The sequence below is a fragment of the Dipodomys spectabilis genome, unplaced genomic scaffold (assembly GCF_019054845.1).
Source record: "Dipodomys spectabilis isolate Male_0828 unplaced genomic scaffold, ASM1905484v1 ptg000076l, whole genome shotgun sequence".
Classification (NCBI taxonomy): Eukaryota; Metazoa; Chordata; class Mammalia; order Rodentia; family Heteromyidae; genus Dipodomys; species Dipodomys spectabilis.
In genome coordinates, this window is record NW_024870753.1 from 10,761,022 (window position 1) to 10,785,743 (window position 24,722).

Below are 24,722 nucleotides of genomic sequence, written 5' to 3' on the forward strand. Positions count from 1 at the left end.
GCCAAGAGTGACCCAAAATTCAAATATAAAAAGTAACAGCATAAAAAGCACAGAGGGGGACGAGTCCAGAACACAAAATTAATCGTTCCCAGCGAGAGGTGATTTGTGGTGTTCCCTTCGCTGCCCCTGGCCCAGGACACGAGGAGGTGACCCGCTCTCCGGCCTCTTTCTGCTTATGTGGTGCTGAGGAATCGAACCCAGGGCCTCGTGCATGCAAGGCAAGCACTCTACCACTGAGCCCCCTGCCCAGCCCCTCTCCGGCTCTCTGTAAGCTCGGGATGTGGTCAGCTCGGAGGCCCTCGCTCCCCACAAGACCCTCGCTCAAGGTGGACCTTCATTTTCCTGGTAACGGTGAAAACCTAAAGAATTCTTAAGCGTTGTAGAGGTTCAGGGGAAATGAGGTGACACATTCTCCTGTGTGCTCCTCGTGACAGGAGTTCGTGGATTTCAAATCTCGTGAGTGCCGGGTCCTCATTCCCCTGCCTCCCCGAGGCGCGGTGAATCGCATCGCCGGCGCCCCCTCCTGGCCGCCGGGCTCGGCCAGGTGCTGCATGCCGGTTCACACTCGCTTCTTTCCGGAGTGAGGACCAGGGGCGTGTGCGTAAGGACCAGACAGTGTGACGCAGTTAAATCAGCATCGCGCCCTCTTTCCCAGGCACAGTCTGTGCTGGGCGGCGTACAAGGGCGAGCCGCTTCCGATGCGCGAAGACGGCGGTGGCCAGCCCGGGCTGGGTGTGTGAGGGCCTGTGTGCCGCCCGGGCTGGGTGAGGGCGTGTGTGCCAGCCGGGCTGGGTGAGGGCGTGTGTGCCGGCCGGGCTGGGTGTGTGAAGGCCTGTGTGCCGGCCGGGCTGGGTGTGTGAAGGTGTGTGTGCCGCCTGGGCTGGGTGTGTGAAGGCGTGTGTGCCGGCCGGGCTGGGTGTGTGAAGGCCTGTGTGCCGGCCGGGCTGGGTGTATGAAGGCGTGTGTGCCGGCCGGGCTGGGTGTGTGACGGCGTGTGTGCCGGCCGGGCTGGGTGTGTGACGGCGTGTGTGCCGGCCGGGCTGGGTGTGTGACGGCGTGTGGGCCGCCCGGGCTGGGTGTGTGAAGGCGTGTGTGCCGGCTGGGCTGGGTGTGTGAAGGCGTGTGTGCCAGCCGGGCTGGGTGTGTGAAGGCGTGTGTGCCGGCCGGGCTGGGTGTGTGAAGGCGTGTGTGCCGGCCGGGCTGGGTGTGTGACGGCGTGTGTGCCGGCCGCCCCGGCGCTCGGCTGAGTGGTTTCTCCGTCTCTGTCCTCCGGACCCACCCGTCACCCTCGCCGCTGCAGCCTCTCGCGTCACCCGCAGCCGCTCACTCAACGCACACTGCAGAGAACCCCGCGTGTGCGCATGCGTGTGTGCTGGGACCATGGAACTGTAGAGAGATGAGAGAGGCCTGAGTCCGTCCGTCCGCATCTCAAACGCGCCGTGCCATGTCACCCTGTGGCTTTACCCACAACCACCTCTAGCCAGACCCGTTCCGACGTGGACACGCGGGTGGTTCACAAGCCCTGGGGCCGGCACTCTGTGCGTGCGCTCTGCCCCCGGGCTCGGGAACCACCGCGCAGCCCTGGCTCCGGAGCGCAGGAGGGAGCGTGCCAGTGCCCGCGCCGAGGGGGGTGGAGGGGGGAGCCCCAGACCCGGCCCTGGAACCCACGGACTCCACCGCCACGGACTCCTCCCCACCACGGCGTGGATGGACTCTGACGTGACAGCGCTGTCTTCAGCTTCCCAACTGAATTTCAGACTTCTACATGCTTTTACTCCCAAGGGCCACACCCACCCTCCCCCGTGTAGCCCACCCTCCCCCGTAACCCACCTCCCCAGTATCCTTCGCCAGCGTGCACTCCCCGGCCAGGCGTCCCCCGGCCCCCTCCGCTGGCCGGTGAGGACTGTTCTCAGCGCAGTTAGCATCTGTGCATGCACACGGTCTTAGTCTTTCTCTGTCCTTCTAGTATGTTCCTCGGTGTTCCAGCACGCACACACGAGTGTGGACGTGTTCCTTGAGCGAGGGGGGGAGGGGCACCTGAGGGGCCCCTGGTGCTGGAATTCCAGCCCTTCCTGGGCGGTCCCCCCTTCCCTCCCCCCTCCCCCTAATCGCTGAGCACCCTGCACTCTTCCACTGGTCCCACTTTTTGAAAAGCACTTGACAGCTAGAGGCAAACTGTGTGTTCACAGGATCTTTCTCTATTTTCTATTATTTTTCTCTTCTAGGCTTTTGAATTTGATAAAGCTTGTCTCCACCAAATACGTTTCTCCATCTTTCCCTGGAAGCGTTCGGCTTAGCACTAATGAGAAATTGATCTCTCTGAGAAAAAGAAATTAAAACCAAACACAATGAAGGCAGATGAATGGTTTTGGAGGAACTTCGAGGCGGGTTCAACACCTTTCCAGGGAGCGACCTCTAAAACAGAACATGCTGTGGAGAACATTCTGGAGAAGAAGCAACGCTTGGCATGGGTGGAGACCCATCGGCCCCGTGCCAGGGACGGTCACCAGTCGCTCACCACCAGCGCAGTCCCACGGGGAGCTGCGGGCGGTGGCACCGAGGACGGGCGCCGTCGACCAGCCCTAGGGTGAACACGAGCTCCCCCCGCCACCCCCGGGCTCTCCACAAACCACTGCGGGCCCAGGGACACCATCCAGGGCAAAATCACCACTGTTTGCTATTCCCACCTGAGACGCGTTTCAGTCCGTTTTAAATTATGCTGACCTAATTAGAAAGCTTGACCGCAGCTCAGCTCTTTAATATTCAAGAATACGTTTTATTTATTCTCCCTCAGAGAACAGCTGTTCGGCCATGCAGCTCCTGTCCCTTGTGGAGCAGTAAGCAGATGACTTCACTTCGTTGAATTTCAGGTGTGGCGCTGTGGACCAGGGACAGGGCGCAAAGGCTGTGTCTGGCGGAGCTCCTCAACGGACCCTTAGTTTAAGTCTCGGCTTCATTCATTTCCCACATCTATAAAGATAAGGAGACTGGTTTGGCCTTGTGATACTTTGCCTATTTATCCAAGTCTGAGGGTTTTTCTCCCTCCAGGCCGCCTTCCTAACCTTTCTTTTCAATGGTCCTGGGACAACTCAATCTGTCTGTCTGCTTTATTATTTTTTGTTTTCTGAATTTGCCTGGAAGTTTCTTCTCCCTGCAGTGTCTTTGTAAAGACCTTTGCCCGGTGAGGCAGACTTGCTCTCCACACTTCAGGTGTGGGCCGCGCGGAGTATGGGGTGGTCAGGCCTGGGGATGGCGGTGGGCACCGAGCTGGGTCGGGGAGGCGCGCTGAGGGCGGGGAGTGGAGCCATGTCAGGGAGACCCCTACTGAGACTGACGGCCGGGCAGTTCAGCTGAAAGGCCATCACCGTCGCGGGTCACCTTCCTTGGCACGCTTCAGCAGACAGTGAGCCGTGGCTGCAGGGTGGCGCTGGCCCTCGGGCTCCGGGAGGCTCTGCCGCGGGCCTCGCAGTCCTCACGGTGTTGCTCCTGCCTCGGCTGCGCGCGCGTGCGCATTTCCTTCTACGGGAAGATGGATGAACGCTTTCCCATAGAGTTCCGGGTTACCTGCCTGCAGGGGAGAGCAGGGTGGGGGCTGTCCCTCCCCCCCCTCCCCCCAGGTTCACTTGTCATCTCAATTTTCTTCACAAAATGCATCGACTCGATTTCTCTGTATCCACGGGAGGGAGGCTTCCCGAGTACCGAGCACACACGAGTTTCCTGTTAGACAGAAGCCGTGTGGCGCTTGGAGAGGCCTTCCTCACGGTCTGCAGGCAGGGTGAGGCGCAGCACCGCCTGTGAGCTCAGCTGACTTTGGGGAGCCCCTGGCTTGGTGTCGCGTCTCTCTGTGGGGACCCAGGGTGAGCTGGTGTGGCGTGAGACACTGCCAGGCGGGCTGGGCAGGCAGAGCCCGGCTGACAGCCGTACTCTGAATAGTTGAAGATGACACGAATTTACACCGTGGCACAGTTACGAACTCCTTCATGACAAAAACAGCAAGGCAGAAATCAGGGCTTGCGGAGTCCGATCCTTTTCCTGCCCCATTGGCTGTGTGCCGTGAGCAAGCCATTTCACTACAACGCAATTCCTTCCACTCTACAATGAGGAAGTCAGTCTAACAGCTTCTCCTGTCTTTCTGTTGTTCACACCGTAGCATTCTAGGCTGAGGTGATTCATCGGCAAGCCCTAGGAGAAGAAAGGCTGGGTCTCCGTTCCGAGAGCTGACAGCTGCCGCTGCGGCGGGCAGACCCGCTGCGCTGCGGCCCTCACGGGCCAGCTGCCCCTTCCGCTGGCGCGCGGGCGGCGTTCCCACCCATTCAGAACAGCCTTGCGTTACTTACATTACTTACGGGAGCCCGGAGGGGAGCCGGAGTTAATTTAAAAAGTTCTTCCTGACGTAATTAGCATCCGCGTGAGGAACCACCTGTGCGAACTCGCGGCTTGCTTGGAGGTGAATCAGAGACGCTGGCCTTCCATGGTAGGAACGAGCAGCAGCTCTGTGTCTTTCAGAGAGCACAAACGCCTTTCTACTTCTGAGTGTGCTCTCGAGTGTGACAGTGGCGTGCGTGACCTCGGGCCTCGCACTTGCCAGGCAGGTGCTCTGCCACACGCGCCCCTTTTTTGAAGGGGGCCTGGCTTTATGCCCTGGTGGTCCTGGGCGTGGGTCACCTGTGCTGCTGGGGACAGCAGGCAGGCCCCACGGCCCCTGCCCTCGGCTGGGATGGAGTCTCTGCTCTCTCCACCTCTGTGCTCAGGCTGGCCTTGAACTTGCACCCCCTCTCCCCAAGTCACTGCACATGCCTCAGACAGCAGTTCTCTACTAAACACCACTGTAAAGTGGGCCTTAGTCTCCAGTCGTGCTCTGGAGTATAAAGTCCCAGTGACACCATAGAAAATACACATTTAAGTCAGGTGCAGGTGGCTTACGCCTGTCATCCTAGCTACTCAGGAGGCTGAGATCTGAGGATCATGGTTTGAAGCCAGCCCAGGCAGGAAAGTCTATGAGTGAGACTCTTATCTCCAATTAACCAACGAAAGCCAGAGCAGAGCTCTGGTTCAAGCGGTAGAGCACTACCCTTGAACAAAAACGCTTAGGTGCAGCACCCAGTCCCAGAGTTCAAGCCCCAGGACTGACGAAAAAGAAAAAGAAAAAAGAAAGAAAATAGGTATTTATTCAATCCCAAAAAATTTATCATAGGTCATGGCCTGCATCCACGCATCACACATCTTTTACAGTTAAAGGATTAATGAACTGGAAGTGCTGCTTTTGGCTTGCTAGGACTAATTAAATGGACTCGAACCACTGAGCATCTGCTAGTAATCATTCTGTAGGTAACTACAAAGGTGGCCATTTTAAGGTCAGCGGTTGCCATGGTAACAAGTCAAAGAGTCACTAACTCAGGAGAGTGCCATCCAGTGATACAGACTTAATGTGAAAGCTCAGGAAGTAAATTAACTTCCCGTCTGCGGTTTCTTTCTAGTTCTGATGCGGGACTCTGTTGGCTTCCATTCTGGGTGTCTGTCTTGTAGTACTTCTACGAGAACCAAGGAGGAACGGGAGACGGTTTGTGTACCTGCACCCAGGGCAAACAGACATTATCACTCACAATGGAACTGCAGAATCTTAAAATTATAAGGTGTACTCATACCTCAAATTTTTCCATTTAATTTGGTGTTTATTCATGAACTTGGATTTAACAATTGGAGAGATAGTTTCTGTTTTACTGAAATTATATTGTAGAGCAGAAATATGGCGAAGACCTGTCCAAAAGGCTGATGCTTATTACGTCATCAGTTACTTATCCACCTTCAGTCCCCTCTCTGTATTAATCCTGTTGTCCGCAAATTAAGTGTTACTTTGTAGCATAATTAATGCCCAGTACTGACACTGAGAGCCACCAGAACTGGAGCTCTCAAGCCTGGGCCCACCGGGGGATAGGAGCTCGTGGGTGTGGAGGAGGCTGTGTGAAATGTTCCCAGGCCTCTGCAGTGAGCCGACGCAGGAGGACGCGTTGGCTGGCCTTTGCGCGCGCAGCACGCAGGCTGAGGGCTGATGGAGGGCTTTTCTACTGAGAGCGAGTCTCACAGAATTCTCTTCTTTGCTGCAGCTCTTCCGACCTCACGTGGCTGGGATGAGGCGCGTGTGCCGAGCTGGGGTCTCCCCGCGTCCTGGCCGGCTCGAGCCCTCGGCGTTCACTCCCAGCTGCCTGGGTTGAAGGTATGAGCTGAGTGATCTCTTCATTCATTCAACGGTGCTGATTTGGATCCTGTGACTGCTGGCTGGTGGAGAGTAGCGGGACGGCAGCCCGGAGTCTGGCCTCTGGTCCTGACCGCCGCCCCGCCCCTCGGCTCACCCGCGTGGTGGTGGGGGGTGGCTTCCCGCCATCTCCCCCTCCATCAGCAAGGATACATTCCACATGGAAGCAGTGCCGCCATTGCCTGGCCTTGCGAAGCCTGTTAGGATCAGCGTCTTTCCCGGTGATCTCCTGGAATGTCTCCTGGTGATTTCCCCTCCCACCCTGCCCTGTCCTGTCTGCCCCACAGGCAGGCAAAGCTCACGGGGGGGGGGGGGGGGGGGGGGGGGTGGCCCGCACGTGTCCCACGCATATGTGAGGCTGAGCTGGTGCTGGCCGGCCTTGCCAGACTGCACAGGGGACGAGCAGGGAGCAGATCTCCTCTGGCCACGCGGCGCCTGGCGTGGAGACCGGCGCCTGCCTAGGGCTTCCAGCGCCCACCTAAACGTTTACCAAGTCACATGCCGGTGGCCTTTCCCCTGCGCAGAACTCGCTGGAGCACATGACTTCAGAGCAGAGCACTTCCAGGACCATGCAGGACTCCATCCCTCTGTGGACTGCACCCCCTTTCCTTGTGAGACTCCTGCCGGTGCCCGGCCCCTCTGGAACTCAAGAAATGCCGCATCCCTCAGCACCCTCAGCGGCGGAGGCCATGAGCTCTGGAGTAAACAGCGCTGTCAGCTGCTAGGGCAGAACAGCACACGGCGGGCCGGCGGGCAGGCAGCAGAGCCGCCGGGAAATGGAAGGGTGGCCGCGAGGTGACTCAGGGGCTGGTGGAATCCATCAACAAGCCATTGGGAACTCTTGCGTTCACTCTCCAGGGAGGAGAGGTTGGCACTTAGGCCATTTGATCATCAGAAAAATCGCCTGGCTTTTACAACGGGCGCGTCTATGTGTCTTTGCCAGGTCATTTCAGCAAAGCTACCACGCAGAGCCAAACCCGCATGTCTGATCCGTGTGTTGTAAACTCTGGTCATGAGTAGCACTTCCTTCACCTCAAGGAAATAAACCTAATGTTGAAAATTTGGAAAGAATTATTGACGATTCTACATAATCCATTCGTATTGAGAAGCGAATGCTTTCATACTGCTGCCGGGGCCAGGAAAGAATGTACTGGCCAGTCAGCTCCTCTGGGGAATGAGCGGGTCCCCACTGATGGGGAGGGTTTACCGTCTTATGACGTAACGTGAGCGTTGTAACGCCCGAGTATCTATCATGACCACCGTCTGGCCACGCCAGGGCCCAGCTGGCTTTTGATTTTTAAGTGCTTGCTCAGTGCCATTGCATTTACCGTTTCTCATAAGTCAGACGGACAGAAACTTACAGTTTTATTGCCTCATTCTGCTATTACTTTTATGGGAAAACTCTTTTTGTGGTTAAGTCATTAAAAATTAATGCCTTTCTTTCTGTTTTCTTTTTCTGTTTTGAGACTCAGTGCGCAGCCGGTGTGCCCTCTGCCCTGCATGCGGGGGTCACAGGCCTGCTCACCACACCCACAGACACACGTGCCTTATGGGTAAAATCAACCTTCCAGGAGATCGCGTGGTTTGTGGTTGGTCATGGGGCTTGGACTCAGGGCCTGGGCGCTGTCCCTGAGCATTGTTGCTCAAGGCTGGCACTCTACCATTTTGGCTGCAGCGCCCCTTCCTGACCTCCTGACCTCGTGCTCTGGGAGGCAGGTCCTGGCCTGAGCATCTCCTCAGAATCCTCAGGCCTGATGACCCCCACCTGTCCCGGGCACAGGGTGCAGATCGGTGCCTGCCCCTCCATCCTCTCAGGGAACCAGGGAAGGTCTCGGGCACGCCCCCCCCCCCCAGAGTCCTCCACTGGAAAAACTCCCTCCCTCCCTCCTTCAGCACCCATCCTGCCTCCCCAGACCCCCTGCTCAGAAACCCTCAGGCCAGGTCCTCCTGCCCTCTGTCCCTCGCATCTGCTTCTAAAACTCATTACAGGACATCTCTGCCCCAACAAGGCCAGGCACACGGCCGCTGCCGTCACTGGTCGCCGGCAAGCCCCACGCCACGGCACGCACTGTGTAGGCGCACCCTCACCTGCACCTGCTTCCTCGGCGGCTCACCATCCTGGAAGCCCCGCTTCCCTCCCTCCCTCCCTCCCTCCTTTCCTCCCTCCCTCCGTCTGTCCCTCTCTGCCCTTCCTCCTCCCTCCCTCCCTCCGTCTGTCCCTCTCTGCCCTCCCTCCTCCCTCTCTCCCTCCGTCTGTCTCTCTCTGTCCGCACTCCCTCCTTCCCTGTCTGTCCCTGTGCCCGCCTGCCGGTCCTCACTCCCCCCTCCGGGGGCCTGGCACCACCTTGGGTTTTCTCGGCCTCTGGCTGCCTCTCCTGGGCCCCTGCTCTCCAGATGCGGGCATCCGCGTTGGTGTGCAGATTAACCCCATATCTGCACATCCACGTCAAACTGTGCCAGACGTCTCCACTCTGCACGAGTGAAACGGGGCCTCTGACTTCTCCCAAAGCTGTCCCTAAATGTTTTCTTTCTGGTGGTTGTAGGGACTGGACTCGGGCTTCGTGCTCACAGGCAGGTGCCCCCCCCCCCCGCCCCTGCTTTGCCTGCAGTTGATATTGAGTGGGACTGCACTGCTGCGGATGGAGGACACGGAGCCATTCGTAAGGTCAGCTCATGGACGGAGCCCACACTGGAACACGTTCTTTTTATCCTCACACCAGCCACCTTGGGATAGAAAGCAGCTGCATTTGTTTAGATGAAGAGAGACTCATCTACACGTAGATCGGCCCTTTACAGACCAGGAGGCGCACAGGTGGTCAGCTGATCCCCAGGGACAGCCGAGGGCTGTGGACGCCGCCTCTACCATCGGACCGTCCACGCGGCGTGGCGCCTCCGGAACTCCACCGTCCGTCTCCTGCTTTTGGGCACATAGCTTTCCCGCTACACACCAAGTGTTTTGTACATCAGCACCTGCATCCCCACTGCGTATTTTCTTCCACCAGGCCGTCCTCCTGTGTGAACGAACTGTGGCTCTGTCTAGGCTATTAAGAAAAACACCACTCAATGTAGATTTACACAAAATAGGCCGCAAAGCTCCTGCCGCCAGAACCCAGCCTCGCGTGCCCTGCGGCCGCGGCCCGCGGCCCCCGATAGTAAGGAAGCAGGAGAAACGCCCCCTCTCCGGCAGCAGGGCTGTGCGCAGGTGCGTGTGGGACTAGCTCACGACCCCACGCTCTGATCCAGGGAGTCTTGCTCTGACCCTGGGCAGCAGCTGAGCGGGACGAAGGCCCAGGCCCTGGGGGGTGGCCGGGATCGGCACAGCCCTCTGTGCTGGCCCACACGCGTGTGCACGCGGCTCTCCACCTCAGCCCAGTCACTGACAGGGCGGGTGCAGACACCGAATCCCCGGAGGGCTCGGATTTCTGGCTCTGTAGACAAAGCCTGTCCGTCCGTCCGTAGTCAGTAAGGCTTCCTGCATCTCCGCGTGCTGGGAAAGCTGATAGCCAGGGCCGCGGGAACCAAAGGGTAAACAATGACAGCAAAGCACTTTGCAAACACCAGCTCTTAATTGACTCCTGGCTAAGGAGCCTGTTAGGCAGTGATGTCTCCCCAGAGGCTCCGGGACCGTCCCGTTCTGGGGCACACCTCCCATGCTGCCCGCACACCTGCTGCTGGGTGTCACGGTGCCCGGCACCCACAGCCCTCACGGAGCCGGAAGGCGGCTGGGCCAGGGCGCCATGGAGACTCTTCACGGGGCCCTCAGGGCTGATTTGCAGGGAAGCCCAGGTTGCTTTTTACAAGAACCGTAGGGTGTGCTGTGGGAACAAGACCCTGGAGGTTGCTTCCTCCCTGCGCCCCTCCTCCCCACGCCCCTCCCCCCGCACCCCTCCCCCTCCCCCCAGCCCCTCCCCTGCGCCCCTCCCCCCCGCACCCCTCCTCCCTACACTGCTCTACGGGGGTGGGGTGTGCCATGGTGTGACACATGCGTAATTACACTGTAATAGGAACAGCCCAGGGGTCTCTGTGGTGTGACACACACTACACATTACACTGTGATCCAACAGCCCCTCCTCTGCTCCCCTCCCAGGGCCTCCAAACCCCACGGGCCAACAGTGCTCAGTGAGTCCTGTGCTGTGAACACTCCCAGTGTGAAGTCAGGGTGCTCGGGCAGGCAGGCGGCCATACCCCATGAGCAGCACGACGGTCCAGATGATGGTGACCACATCACAACCCACCCAGACCCAGGAAGTCCTGGGCAGCCCGAGGCGGGGCCAACTGCAGAGAGCAGAAGACGGGACTCAGCAGGTGACCGACTAGGATGCTGGCACAGCCTGGAGTTCCCGCGGACACCGCAGGTCCTCAACCCAGACGCCAGGTGAAAAGCCACGCGGTAACGTCAGCCACCGCAGCGTAACGACAGCCACACTTACTGGCCAGGCACAGTGGACTCGCACCCTGTGGCAGGAAGCCGATGCCACGGTGCTGGGGCTTTGTCCTCTCTGAGCCCGGTGAACCGTGCTGAGTCAGCAGAGACGTTACACACACACACACACACACACACACACACACACACACACACACACACACACGTTATTTAGTAAGGAAGATCAGTGACAGAAGGGAGTTAAATGAATGATCTACCACAGTCTTCATAGTTTCATAGTAAGAACGAACACTGGATTTATCTGGGAGATTGAAATATATACGTAAAAAGCCTCAGTGCCAACACGGATGAACTCAGACCCAACACAGAATGAGAATATTCCTCAGCACCAGCTGAACATGTTGTCTCTTTTGTCTTTAGTATCCCTGGAGAAAATAAAGTAATTAATTTCATAACACCCCAACTCCATCCATTACCCAATTAGCAATTAATTAAGCCAGGACACACGGAGAATTCTCTAGGCAGGAGACGTAGCAAAGCGCGTGAGGAGGTGGGCGCGCGGGCAGGGACAAGCCATCGCGGCGTCCTTGGGCTTGGACCGGCGTCCAGCACGGTGCCCCGCCCCACAGGGCAGGCGTGGGGGGAGTGGGGGCAGTGGGGCGGTGGGGGAGGGGCTTTCGGGACGCTGGTTATTTGGCTGCATCTTGAGAGGCAGAGCTCTAGGCACATCAGCAGGGGCTGGCGATTTTAGCACTTCAAGCTGATGACGAGAATGAGCGGTTTTGTTGCAAGGGTTTTCTGGTCCTCTACCACACACTGGCACCAGGTCATGCCTGGAAAATGAACAAGAGCACAACATGGCCTCTTGCGGGAGAGTCCTGCCCACTGACGCCAGTGACCGTAAACAGAGTCTGATAATAAAATGACAGTCAATCATTTGCTGGGCATCAGTCACATGCCAGGGACTGAAGCAAACGCTTTATGATGACCTCATTTGAATCTCTGCTCCTCACTCCAGAACACGTGAAAGGGAGGCGTGGGGAGCGCTGGGCCCAGCGACAAGCAGAAAGACGAGGAGGCTGAGTTCTGCCGGAGGCAGCCGGCCCAGGGCCAGAGATTCCCCAAGCAGGTGCTGCAGGTGGACTGCCTCCCTGGCTTGCCGTGTGTGTCCTGTCGTAAAACTCAGTCAACGGGGAAAGTCAGGTGTAGAAAGCTGAATTTTGAACATAATTGAATTTTCAGAAGCAGCTGTCAGTCTTTAGTATTAAGAACTGTACTTCCTTTATCTCCTTGTTAATATACTTACAGAGTTTAAGCATCTACTATTTGAATCCTTAGAAGTATTTACGTGTTTTTTGGCATTGAGCGTTTCCAAGTCCACTTGTGGCTGTCTTTGTTCATTTCTGACATTTCACCTGCTAGACTCACTTTTGCGTTTAGTGGTTATCACAAGAAAACATTACAATCCATCTATTTTGGGGAGAACCATCTCTGAAACCAGATGCAAAGTATCTTGTTCAAGTTTGAGCCCTTGTTATAGCCCATGGCTGGTGATGTTCCCTTGGTAACTTCCCCCAGAAGCAGTATCAGGAAGGACAAAGGGCAGATCTTCTGCCCCCTCCAGGAGGGCTGGCCAAGGGCATTGGGCACTCGGTGCAGGCAAACTTACTCTATGTGGCTTCTGGTGAATGGTGAATGGTTACAAAAGCTTGTTAAAAACACAGGATCAATGTAAAAGTACGCTGGTCTGCATTGCCAGAAATAAACAAGGAATCTGAATTTTCCAACTCCGGGTTATTTGCCCACCCACTGTGGAAGCTATACTTTGAAGGGAAGGAGACTGCGTGTGACACACTGAGGTGAATCGCGGCAGCCCTGGATGGGCAGCGAGCGCTCTGTGTTGGCACTTCTTTGTGCTCCTGGGGTGCGGGGCTGAGTTCCCCCACTGCCCTCCGGTATGTGGGTTCCCGTCACTGTTAATCGCGTGCCTGCGCGGCACTGCAGAGCCATTTCCTTTAAACCACGTGGCTGTGGTGCTGATAAAACTCCTGAAGGTTTCCAAATGTCTTTCATGTATGTGTCCATTTTGTAATATAATGAAAAATACTAATAACATCTAAGCTTGGCTCTTTTATAAAGGTTTTCCTAATTTATAGTCCATAATTAAATTCTAAAGTGCATAGAGAAAAACACTAAAAAATTTTAAAATGAGTAGCTTCTCTATTTGTAAATTATAAATCAAGAGCACTAGCTTTGCTCTGTACTGAAAATAAAAATTGAGATATTCATACCTACTAGAGTTTTCAAGGCAGTTAAGTTATGTTCAAGAAATATACGTTCTTGGTGAAGTGGTTGTCTTTCTTTAATATTAAAATCTCTACTATATTAATAGCGCACCACTTGGTTTTGGCTTGACAAAGTGCATATGGAGATTTTACTGCTTAGTTCCTAAAAATTTAACTACAACATCACATGATATTCTCAAAAGATAAATGTCTTTCATGCAGATTGCTGAAATGCCTGAACTGGAAAGTTTATTTTAAGACTGTGCATAATGGGCCAATCCATGAAATGTCTATGCAAAAATAAGCTACAAGTGCCAATAAATATATTTTTAAAAACTCTAAAATGAAAAAACTTAAACAATCAAGAGCAGACTTGAATAATTAGCATACACTTAAGGAATGAAAATAGGAATGCAAAGCAGTCCTGTCTGGGGCGCTGGTGGCATGGGGGGGGGGGGGGGGCTGGGATGTGCCTGGCACTGGAGCAGAGGCCTGTGGAGCTGGTGTGGGAGGGGCGGGGGTGGGGGCGAGTCTGATCAAGGTTCGAACACTGTACACACAGATGGACAGGAAAGCAAACCCTGGTACAACTAGTCTAGGCTGATTTAAAACAAGTCTCAATACCTGTACTCTGGGGAGTTTCTCTGTCTTACACTTACTTATTTGCCTGCTCTCGTTCATTTAGCGCCATGTGTGAACGAGTGCTGGGCTGCAGTGGCGGTGGGGGGGGGGGACAGTCAGGCTGCCACGGGGAGCGTGCACACAGCCCGGCAGTGCGCAAGGCTGTGGAGCAGGACTAGCCTGCGGAAGGGGACCAGGACGCAGAAATCCACTGGAGGAGGAGCTGGGGTCTGGCCAGAGCTCAAAGCCTGCTGTGAGCCAGCTGGCATGGCTGGTGATCAGCAGCGCTAGAATGGCACCCTTCTAGAGGATTCAGTGAGCTTGGCTCTGGATGTGGGAGGGTCTTATTAAAATATTTTGGAAGAAAGGGGCACCTGCATATTTCTCTATGGCCCTATGCCTGTCCTCGGGTCTGGTGTGAACCAATAGGAAATCTGTACAAATTAGGATTGTGTACAATACATCTTTTACATGAGGACAATAGCTAGGATTCCAGAAGGGTTCTGGAAAAAACTAAACCAGACACTGCGCACAAGTGAAGTGCTTCCCACAGTACTTGGCCGGAGGTAAGCACTGAACACCGGTGGTTTCTGTGGGGCCGGAGACAGGCTGGGCTCACCCAAAGACAATCTCATCTATACCCGTGTAGATTCAAGCGAAGTGCACGATCACATAACCACTGCCAAATTTGTGTGTTTCTGTCAGATGGCACCACAGATAATAATTAAAAAAACACCTTAGTGCCAGTGGGTGTCCAATACATATTGACTCATTTATCAGTAACTTCCGGTAACCCTGTAAGATTGCCATCTATTGAACAAACTGCAGTCTAGTCATTCATTGCTATTAATCTTGTGTGCTAACTTCTTCAAGCCAGATACCCCTCTCCATTAGATTCGTTTCTGGCCCTCAAATTACTGTCCCACTATTTATTTGAATCAGGTTCAAATAAACTTTATTTGAATTAGGGTTAAAATGCAGTTTATTTGAATCAGGTTAATATACAGAAACAATCTCTGCCTTAGGAATTTGAGTTAGTTAACAAATTTAGGCAAGAATTTTTTTAATTAGGAAGAATGATTAATTTAAACATTTTAACGTACAACAGGCATTATAAAAGTTAAAATGATACCAAGAGTTACATAAAGTGATGTACATTCCTTTCATGATCAGCATAAAAATTCCCTCTATTGATGTTTATCATACTGGGAGGTTGAGGTGTATGATTTATGAATTTGATTCCTTGGCATGAAACATTAAGGCCAGATAAATAGGAAGATGTAAAAAATGTGCTGATTTTTATCTAACAGGAAGAAAAACCTGATGGTAAAAGCATTTCATACTTAATGGATAGGAATTGAGACTGGCTGGCTTCCTGACATCAAAGCTGGGTAGTTAGTTCTATCGGGCTCCTGAGTTTGAGACAAAAATGGGTACACTCAGGGACAACAACGCAGGACTGTTTGGGCAAATGGGTCTCATAAAAGGTATGGGCTAGTGAACCCCTGCTCATGCAAGGTGTATTAACAAACTTTTGGATTGAACATAGCAACAAATCAGAAGACACCACCATTTAAAAGCTACCAAGTGGCAAAACAAGCAAAAAACCCAAAAACGCATATTTCTAACCCAGTGAATGGAATTAGAAGATCCAGAAATGTACCCAAGCAAGTACTGTCATTTGGTTCCTGACAAAGGTTCTGAACACAGACACTGCAGACGAGACAAGAGCTGAGGAGACCGGATCCTGGGCCCTTTCAACGTAAGCCCGGAAACTCTGAAGCTACCTCGGCATTGTCGAGGAAACCACTCCAAGATCCAAGCACAGGCCAAGACTTCTGAACAGGGAGGGCTCCGGAGAGTGAGAACAGGTCAATGGAGATGTATCAAATGAAAAAGCTCTGCCCAGCTAAAGAACCAGGCAGCAGAGAGCAGCCCCGCCGGTGGGAGAAAACCCTTGCTGAGTCTCGCCTAGCAGGGGACTCACAGTGAGAATACGTAGCTCCGACATTTAAACCAAAGTAACTCTCCAGTCAGGAAACGGGAAAACGAGATACTTTTCAAATAAAGTGTGCGACAAATGGCCAGCACATGAATAAAGAAGTGTTTGCCATCCTGAACCACCAGAAAGATGCGAATCAAAAACTACAGAATGACTGTCATGGAGACCCAGAGTGGTGACCCGGGTGAGAGGTGGGGCCCCGGGGGAGGGGCCGGGGGCGGAGGGGAGTGAGGCCCTGCTGGGTGGGAGGGAAGGCAGGCGCCCAGGCAGGTGATGCCTGTGTATCTCCCCTTAAGACGGCTTATTACAATGCAAAGATGAAAACATAGGTGAATTGAAAGAGAATACTGGTTAAGTAAGAAATAGCACGAAGCGGAGTTAGTTACTGGATTTTGCTGGGGTAATAAGGGAGTAAATGGCCTCTTTATAGTGTCAGTTGGAAAAGAAACTGACTGTGGAGCGTGACCAGCTGTGAAGTCACTTGGTTAAAACAGGGCCTGTGTGGGACTCGGCCGCTCAGGACGGCCTCACTCACACTCACGCACTCGCGGCCGGCGGCCCCACGCAGCTGTCTGTCGGGGCTCAGCCTCCCCTCTGCCCTCCCCAGCCCACGGCTCTCCTTTCTTGGCCTTCCGACATTCTCTGAAGCAGGGATTCACATCTCACCTCTTTTTCTAAAGTTGTTTCCAGTGCAGCCACTGCCTAAGAATCCAGCCGTTCCCCCCCCCCCCCCCCCCCCCCCGAGTCATCCTCACACAGTTCTAGAGAAGGATTCCGCCAGGAAGTATTTCAGAGGAATTAATCTTGGGCAGCTTAGGAAGAGCTGTTGCTGGGGAAGAGAAGAACTTGTACTTTTCCAAGGAGCAGTAGTGCACAGCAAGGCCAGCCTGATCTGTGTGCTCGTTCAGGGGCCCGGGAGGCCATCAGCGAGCGGACCACACAGCTGACCCACCGCCACAGGCACGTGTGTCCGGGTGGGGCCGTGTCTACCTGAGGATGCGGGAGCTGCCAGACGGTGCCACGGCAGCCCAGGACAGCTTCTGGGGGGGTGTGCCCGAGTCCTGTGCCAAGCACCCCCCACTCCCAGAGACGTGGTCTCGGGGGGTAAAATGCACAGAATGTCCGGAAGCATATTCCTTTCTTTTTGATCAGACTTTTAAAAAGGAGATGGAAGACTCCACACAGTGGAGGGTCACATGGAAAGTTTCTCTGGATTATGAGAATTTTAATACCAGCCACAGTGTTCAACGGTTTTCTAGGTAAACAATGTAATTTGGAAAATATGGAGAACATTATATGGATAATCCTTTTTAGTTGCTCAAAGCACCGTGTCTCTTTAAAAATTAAAAAAAAAAACAAATTCTTAACCATTTGAAAACAAGGTAGATATTTTGTAGAAAGGAAAGCCTGTTCTATTTATTAAAATGGTTGCTTGTATTCGTAGGTCCTTGGTATGGTCTTTCAATCTTGCTTGGTCAGGTAATTGGGTAAACATAAAATATGACACTAATATAAAATCTGTTTTTCAAGTGGAAGGATGTATGAGTTGAAATCCAAAGCAATTACCAGTGCTCATTAACTCAGCCCTGCTGAGAAGCACAGGTAAGTTTCAGATGGTGCCTCACTTCAAGTCAATTCCTTATTATTGAAGACTGTGACAAGTAATTTAGTATTGACTTAAAGAGCCATTTTCATTTTATATCAGTGATTTCTTTTTCATTCTATGACCAAATTAGTAAGAAACAGGCATGGTTAAAAATACCATCCAGTGTTTGTATCTTCTTCCACTTACATATTGTAAGAGGATAGGTGGCCTGTTAACTGTTATTATACCAAGAAGTTAAAGAATCTCCTTAAATCATAAGCAAAAGCTGCTGCAAGAAAGCAAAAGACGAAGTAACACTGCGGGGCGTGATGAGAGTCTGTTCCTGCCTTTCCTTTTGGAGGTGTAGAACAGGGAAGGAGGTTGAGGCCGTGGGACTCTGGCCCTCCCTCGCCAGCTGTGCCCAGTGGGAGCCCGTGTGTCTTTTCTAGGCCTTGGGTCACCGAGGTGCAGGCCGCCGGCAGATGTCTGTCCTGTCTGAAATGTCTCTCCAATGCTTCCCACAGTCTCTCTATCCTTGTTCCGCCGTCACTTTCCCAAGTGAATTGATTGCTAACTGGATAATTTAGTGGACACGGTGAATGGCACCACTTACTCACACATTACATGGTCCCGAGAGAGTCAGTTAAGAAGAAAAGATGGATCTAAACTTTCCCCTTTCCACACCCAGGAGCCAAACAATCTTGACACTGATAGGCCCAACATTATATCTAATGTGTCTGTCTGTCTGTCTGTCTGATGTTCATACACCTACACATTCTCCTACAGGGAGGTGGAGGGTCATGAGTTTACTGCGGCTTTACACCTTCATATGGACACTTTTGGAACAACTCTTATATTCTAATAAAGGATACTGCCTGAAATATCCTGTAATTAAATCCTGTAGCATCATCCGGAGCAAGTGCACAAATGCACACAGCTAACAGCTAACACGGTGCTGATGCTTCTCCTCCAACATCTTCCAGTGAACCCCGGCCGCACAGACAGCAGTCCACGGTTCACAGGGGCCTCGGAACCCGCACTGGCCACAGGACCGACGCCGGGCTCTGCCCGTCTCCGAGGACACAATCAGGTCTCTCCTGGACCTTTAGCCAACTGCAAAGCCCTTCAAGGTACTGTTTGCATGCCTGTTTTTGCCATCATAGAAGATTACAGTCCCCACCACAGATTTCAAATTAAGATACTTTGCTGTACGTTATATGATTTACAAATTGTTCCTTTTCTTCTCTAGTGCATAATATCTAATGAGAAATTTCATATCCAAGCTTATGTTTGCACTACAAACTTGAACACATGTTGTTTTCAGCAAACCCAAACCTCCGTGTAAGCGCACACAGGAGGAAGTCCGAGTCCCGTGTCCTGGGGGACGTGGACTTGCCTCTCACCGCAGTCGTGCGGGCCAGGCCCTCCCAGCAGGCGCTCCTGGCCTCGGAATCTCACTTCCAAGACTGCTGCCCCACAAGCCACAGTGTTTCTTAGGTGGCTAGCCTCCAGGAAAGAGAAAGTCCGTGTTGCTAGGTGCACACTTACCCCCTGCCGCAGCGACTGAAGCACCGAGCTGGGAACTGTCCCTCTCCCCCCGACAGCCCTCTGCCCACCCCGCGTTCCAGGGAACAAGCACCCCCTCCTGCCACCTCGTCCCATGTTCTCGTGGGCACCACGGGCAGTGGCGTCCCTGCGACTGCGTTCTATGCGTCCTGTGCCAGGCGGTACAAGCAGTCCATCTGTCCAGGCTCACGCCTGGACACCCACAGCACTGCTAGAAACGCCCACAAGGCCAAGGGCAGCGCCTGCCGGGGCCCCGGGGACACCGCAGCAGGCCCTCGGCTCCTCTTGTCACCTTCGGCCGCTCTGTTTCCACACACATCTTCACCCCCGCGGGGCCAATCCGCTCCACACACTGCTGAGCCGCCCCAAAGCAGAGCTGCGCTCCCGCGAGGCCCGTGTCCACGCCACACCCGTGGACGCAAACGCTCTGTGTTGCTTTAATGTCTTTTTATATTAAAGAAACGCATGCATGTCTTTATGTGTATGTGTAGATGCTTGTGTGTCAAAATGCACGAGCACACATAGACATCACTGGGTCACTAATTGCTGAAGGTCGTGGACAGACATTTTCCAGAAGAATTTGTTGGTGCGGCCGAGGCGCTACTGAGTAAACAGCAGGCGGCTGACAGCAGAGCCCCCCTCCCCCCCACGCCATCTACACAACTGAGCTTTTTGTTTGGTTTTATTCAGGCACTAATTCATTTTTTAAAATTGGTTGTCAGTATGGTTCCGAGTACATATTAAATCCCGTTGTAGTCTGGCCTAATTTTAGGAACCACGGAGATGTTTGGATAAAGATCATTAAACTCCAGCTTCCACATCTGGAAGCAGCCTGGGTCCAGGGCGGCCGCCCGGGGCCTCCGCGGCGGCCGTCATTAGAATGTTTTAATATTGTTTATACCATGAATTTTTTCATTAAGTCTATTGACCTCATGCTAAGAGAGAAATTATTTTTAATAAATAAGAATTTATCTCCTGGTTGTCAGAAACTTTTTTATGTTACACCAGGGGCTTTTATTTTCCTCCAAATCTGCAGGCTGGCTGGCATGAAGGAAATCAAGCCCTCATTTACGAGCACACGGGGGGAGTGGTCTTGGGGTCCTTTTATTAGTCCAAGTTTATTAGTAGTTGACTTGGCTAATGTCTATGCAGCCACTCCAAATCCACTCATTCCACTTTGCCGGCTTACAGCCCTGGGTGAGTTTACTTAGTTTTCACAATGTTCGGCTGGAGCCTGAGCAGGTCTGGCGGCCACGAGCATTCCCTCGTCACTGCCGTGGCGGCCGCGTGCAGTGCATCTGTGGAGGGAGGCGGACGCAGGCCGCTTCAGGGGTCTCTGCACGGCCGGGGAGGAGTGGAGATGCCGCCACAGACCTGCTGGACGACGGGCATGCTCCTGCTTGTGCAACCCACAAGCACCGCTGCACAGACCTGAACGCATCTCACCTCGAGGAGTAAACCTAGCCACAGGTAGCGGCTTACTGCGTATCTGAAAGCACTGCATGAAAGGATATTGGATGTTTTCATCATAAACTATAAGTGAGGCCTTTAACCTGATTTAACCCTAGATTTAAATATAACGTATTTACTATATTACTACAAGTATTTACTGTAGATATTATACTTACATCTATTAAAACATTACAGGAAACCCTGTTGAAAAATGTGTTTCATGTTTTATGTATCAGTTAAAAAATAAACAATGAAGCAGGCTTATAGCTGTAATCCTAGCTACCTAGGTGGCTGAGATCTAAAGGTTCATGGTTCAAACCCAGGTTGGTCAGAAAAGACCAGGAGTTTACATCTATAATCAACCAGCAATATACTGAACAGGTGGTGAGATTCAAGTGGCAGAGTACCAGCTATAATCAAGAAAGTCAAGCAAGGCAGCCAGGCCATGAGTTCAAGGCCTGGTTCTGGCACTAAATGAGTGACTGAATGAGTAAATTAATTAATAAGTAAAATATTATAAAAAGTAAAGCTTTGACTGGAGATGTAGCGAGCTTTAGCCTTGCCTGTGGGAAGCCCTGGAGTCAAGCCCAACACCACAAGAAAAAGATAAATAAAAATAAATTTAAATTCTCAAAAGATGCAGCTCCTGAATCTGAAATATAATTGTTAGTTATTTCCTGCTAAACTACCTTGTATAATGAGTTCACATTTTTAGTCTCAGTGTCTTTTGATGATCAATTCAGGTGATAAAATTAGTTGCCTCCCGAAGTGTTTCCTGGCCTAGATGCGAATAAGTATCCAATAAATAGAAATAATTCAGTGGAGAGCAGCTACAGGCAATACCACAAGTTCTGTTACATGAATGAAAACTTGATATTTCAATCACAAAACAATAAATCAGAAACACGATCACATGACAAATCCAACCGAATGAAAATGGGAAGGCATGAGTGTCTGAACATATCTTGTGTTGTGATAATGATAATTTTTTTCTCCTTTATGTCACCTCCTGGTGTCATCCTTGACTGTAACAAAAGACAGATAATACTCCATTCACTTTATAGTCTGATTCCACAAAAATCTCTTTGCTCACAAATACCTCTAATTTAAGCTAAAATGCCCCAGGTAACTGAACTCCAAGTTTAAAATCCTGCAGTGCTCACCTGGCACTTAAACACCGACGTCGGGGCCCAGGAAGAAGGTGAGCAGCCCATCCACAGAGGCGGACATGGGGTGTACCGGCGCAGTCTTACAGAATCTTGGTAGTACTGACAATGGGAAAATTCTTTTCTTTAAATTGCCTCCCAATTACACTTATTTCATAATGTCCATCTCTGTCTGTCTCGTGAAGAGCTGCTCATGATTTTGGCTACCTGTTATTGAAGGAAGATACATGGGAAGAACTGAGGGTCTAATTGGCACCAATGGAAGAAGTGCATTTTATCTCATTACATGAAAAACGAAGCTGTGTTTTAGTAACTTCTTCTGACAATGCACAAGTCTCTCAGTCTCTAAAAATTTAAGTAGCACACATTTAGTATTTCTGGAAAATCTTTTATCTCCAGGTTTCTAAACGATTTCCAAATGAATGTTAAATCCAGACATCCTCTTTGCTCTCCCACTCTCCTCTCTTCTTTTGATCTCAGCAGAGCCAAAATTTGATTGATCTCATCACATTATTCAGTTGCCTGTCAGTCAAGCTTTTTACGATTTCATGCCTTTTCAGTCAACTGCCAGGAATAACCTCTTTTATTCGGTACAGGGTTTTTTTTATTCCCATTTTTATGAACATTCCCTCTACATAGTATAATGATACTCTGCATCAAGAAACGCCTTCTTTCTACCTGGAACCTCCTTTATTCTCATGAAAAATAAACCTGGTCCTCATTATACAAGAGCGGTGAGATATTCTGGGAAAGACACTTGGGAGAAAATTAGGAGACATGCCCCTGGGTTTGAGTAAATCGCTGCCCTGCTCTCCCTCAGCTTTGTCATAAGCGATGAGAAAGGTGGAATGAACCATACTTCAGACGCCTCCCCTCCCCCTGTCCTCCCCTCCCCGTCCTCTCCACTCTCCCCTCACTTTGTTATAAGCAACATGAGGATGTGGGAATGAACAACATTTAAGATGTGCAGTGCCATGCACCCTCTCCTCGCCTCTCCTCTCCTCTCCTCTCTCTTCTCCCCTCCCCTCCCCTCCCCTCTGAGTACAGTCAATACTCTACTCAAAGACAGTCGCTACAAAAGGAGGCTGATGTGGTCCTTCACTGCTGGAGCAAGGAAGCTGGAAACCACAGCACCACCGCCAGGCACACGGGTATGAGCACCTGGCCCCCCTCTGTCCCTTCCTCCCCAGACAGACAGGCACACACACACATACACACACACTCGTGTTCATATCCACACACGTGATAAACAGTGAGATTCTCAGCATTGGCCTCAGTACGGGGTGCAGTACAGCTCATTCCACACACATGATTCACACCGACACCATTGCTCTAATGTGGTGTGCCAGCTCTAAACTAACATCATGTTTAAAATCACGCAGGGGCAGTTTGGAGAGCAGAACTGTAGCGAAGGTTTTGGTTAAGATGACTTGCTCGTGGTTTTGAACAGCATTAACTGGCTTGCAGAGGGGTGTTCTGAGCTGCGCTTTATGGATGGGGTTTAAAGTCTGGGCACGGACAGGTGGCCGGGGAGACGGGTCGCTGGGAAATGCAGGCTCAACTCCACTGGGTGTTGGCTGCAATTCCAGCTACTCCTTCCTGGGGAGGTGAGGAGGGATGGGAAAGCATACTGCTGCTCCTGTTAATCTACTGCCAGTTCTGGTAAGTTCCACTGACCAGAGAACCAGAATTTAAGCTATCACAAAACACAACAGGATTTAAATGTAGTTAGGCAAGCAAAGAAAACTGGTCTCCCTTCTGCTCCCCGCCTTCTGCTGCATGGGAGGCTATTCTGACGGGAGCCTCACACCCCGAGCTGACGCCACGAAGCACTCCCAACAGTCCACTGCTCGTACAGTACCCTCCTGAAGGAAGTTCAGAGCATCGGGGACATGGCCTCTGCCGGTGCTTAAAACGCAGCTTGCACTGTTCATGCCCACACCCCCGCTGGGCTGTGGAGTCCTAAAAATATGTAAGGATAAGAGGAAGCAGGGCCGGTGTGAGGCTCACAAGCTTTCAGGAGCGCTGTGTGGGATGAGCCACGCTCAGATGCAAAAGTCACGTGGTTTGGCTCATGTGCAGAATCTAGACCTAAAAGGTAAATATCCGTGTCTGTGTGAACATCCGTGTCTGTGTGCACATCCATCTCTGCATGCACATCAAATCTATATGTGCATCCCTGAAATTCTCTGCTACGATGGCTGGTGAGTGGTGCACACCGTGGAGGTGCCATCTTGGATGACAATGGCTCAGTGAGCCCTGGGCACCCCGGGAACTTGTAAGGCCGAGGGACCCAAGGCCTCCTGAATACCACGTCAGTTCCTTCTCGATGTGCGTATCTGTATGCATGTAGAAACTCTACCGTATGTATGACAGCTCGTCTCTTAACACTTATTAAAACCAAAGCCCTGAAAGACGCCTGTATTATTAGATGATTGATCCTAACAGAGGAACCAGTAGCACACAATTTATACATAGATCACGAGTATTTTGTGTATTTTTCTAGAAAACCCTAAACAATGCCATAAGCAGGTCTATCTCCTTGCATACTGTCTTCCATTTCTGCCTGTGTACCACATGTGTGTACACATGCACACACGCACATTGCAAAGAAAACATCTGGAAAGGTCTACTGTCTGTAAGTGTGTAGGCACACCCCCATACACACACCTCATACTGGTGACACACACATTGCTCACATGGAGGACTGCAAACACCTCTGAACTGCTAAACAAGAACCGAAGCCACACAATCTGCCATCTCCAAGCAGCCTTGTGCAGAGTCCTCATGCGGGGCCTGGGAGAGCAGGGCCTCAGCAGGGCACCTGTGAAATGTGGGGGACGGGGGGGGGGGGGCTGGATGGGAAATGTGGTAGGGGATGGGGAGCTGGATGGGAAATGTGGGGGACAGGGAGTTGGATGGGAAATGTGGGGGCAGGGGGGAGCTGGATGGGAAATGTGGGGGGCGGGGGGGAGCTGGATGGGGAAATGTGGGAGATGGGAAATGTGGGGGGTCGGACTCCAGGAGAACTATTAAGTTTCAAACATGTGGGTTGACTGTAGAATTTATAATCAGGACTCTTTCACTTGTTGCAAGTCTTTATCTTCTCCACAGAACATTACAGTGCACCCTGTTCAGACTCAGCCATAGATGCCATGAAATGATTTTCTCAGTCTTTTAGTTTCCTCATTTGGAAAAGCCATTTTGATTTTGCTATTGTTAATATTGAAAACATAATTTAAGACATGTCCGTAGCTCTTTTCCTCTTTTGGCTCTCCTCACGATGCTAAGGATTTCTGTGTGTCCTTCCTGCTATGGCACCGTGCGGGTCCCGTGTCGTGCTGGTGCGGGAATCTCCTGGCCCCGGCTCCCCGCTCCTGGGATGCGTGGGGAGGCTTAGGTGGTCGT

At 52.1% G+C, this 24,722-nt stretch overlaps 1 protein-coding gene across 1 annotated transcript in view; it reads right to left on the bottom strand.

Annotated features, from left to right (window-relative positions):
- Window positions 1-24,722, bottom strand: part of Cntn5 (contactin 5) — a 281,993-nt gene that overhangs the window by 72,142 nt on the left and 185,129 nt on the right. The gene's annotated exons all lie outside the window — the stretch shown is intronic.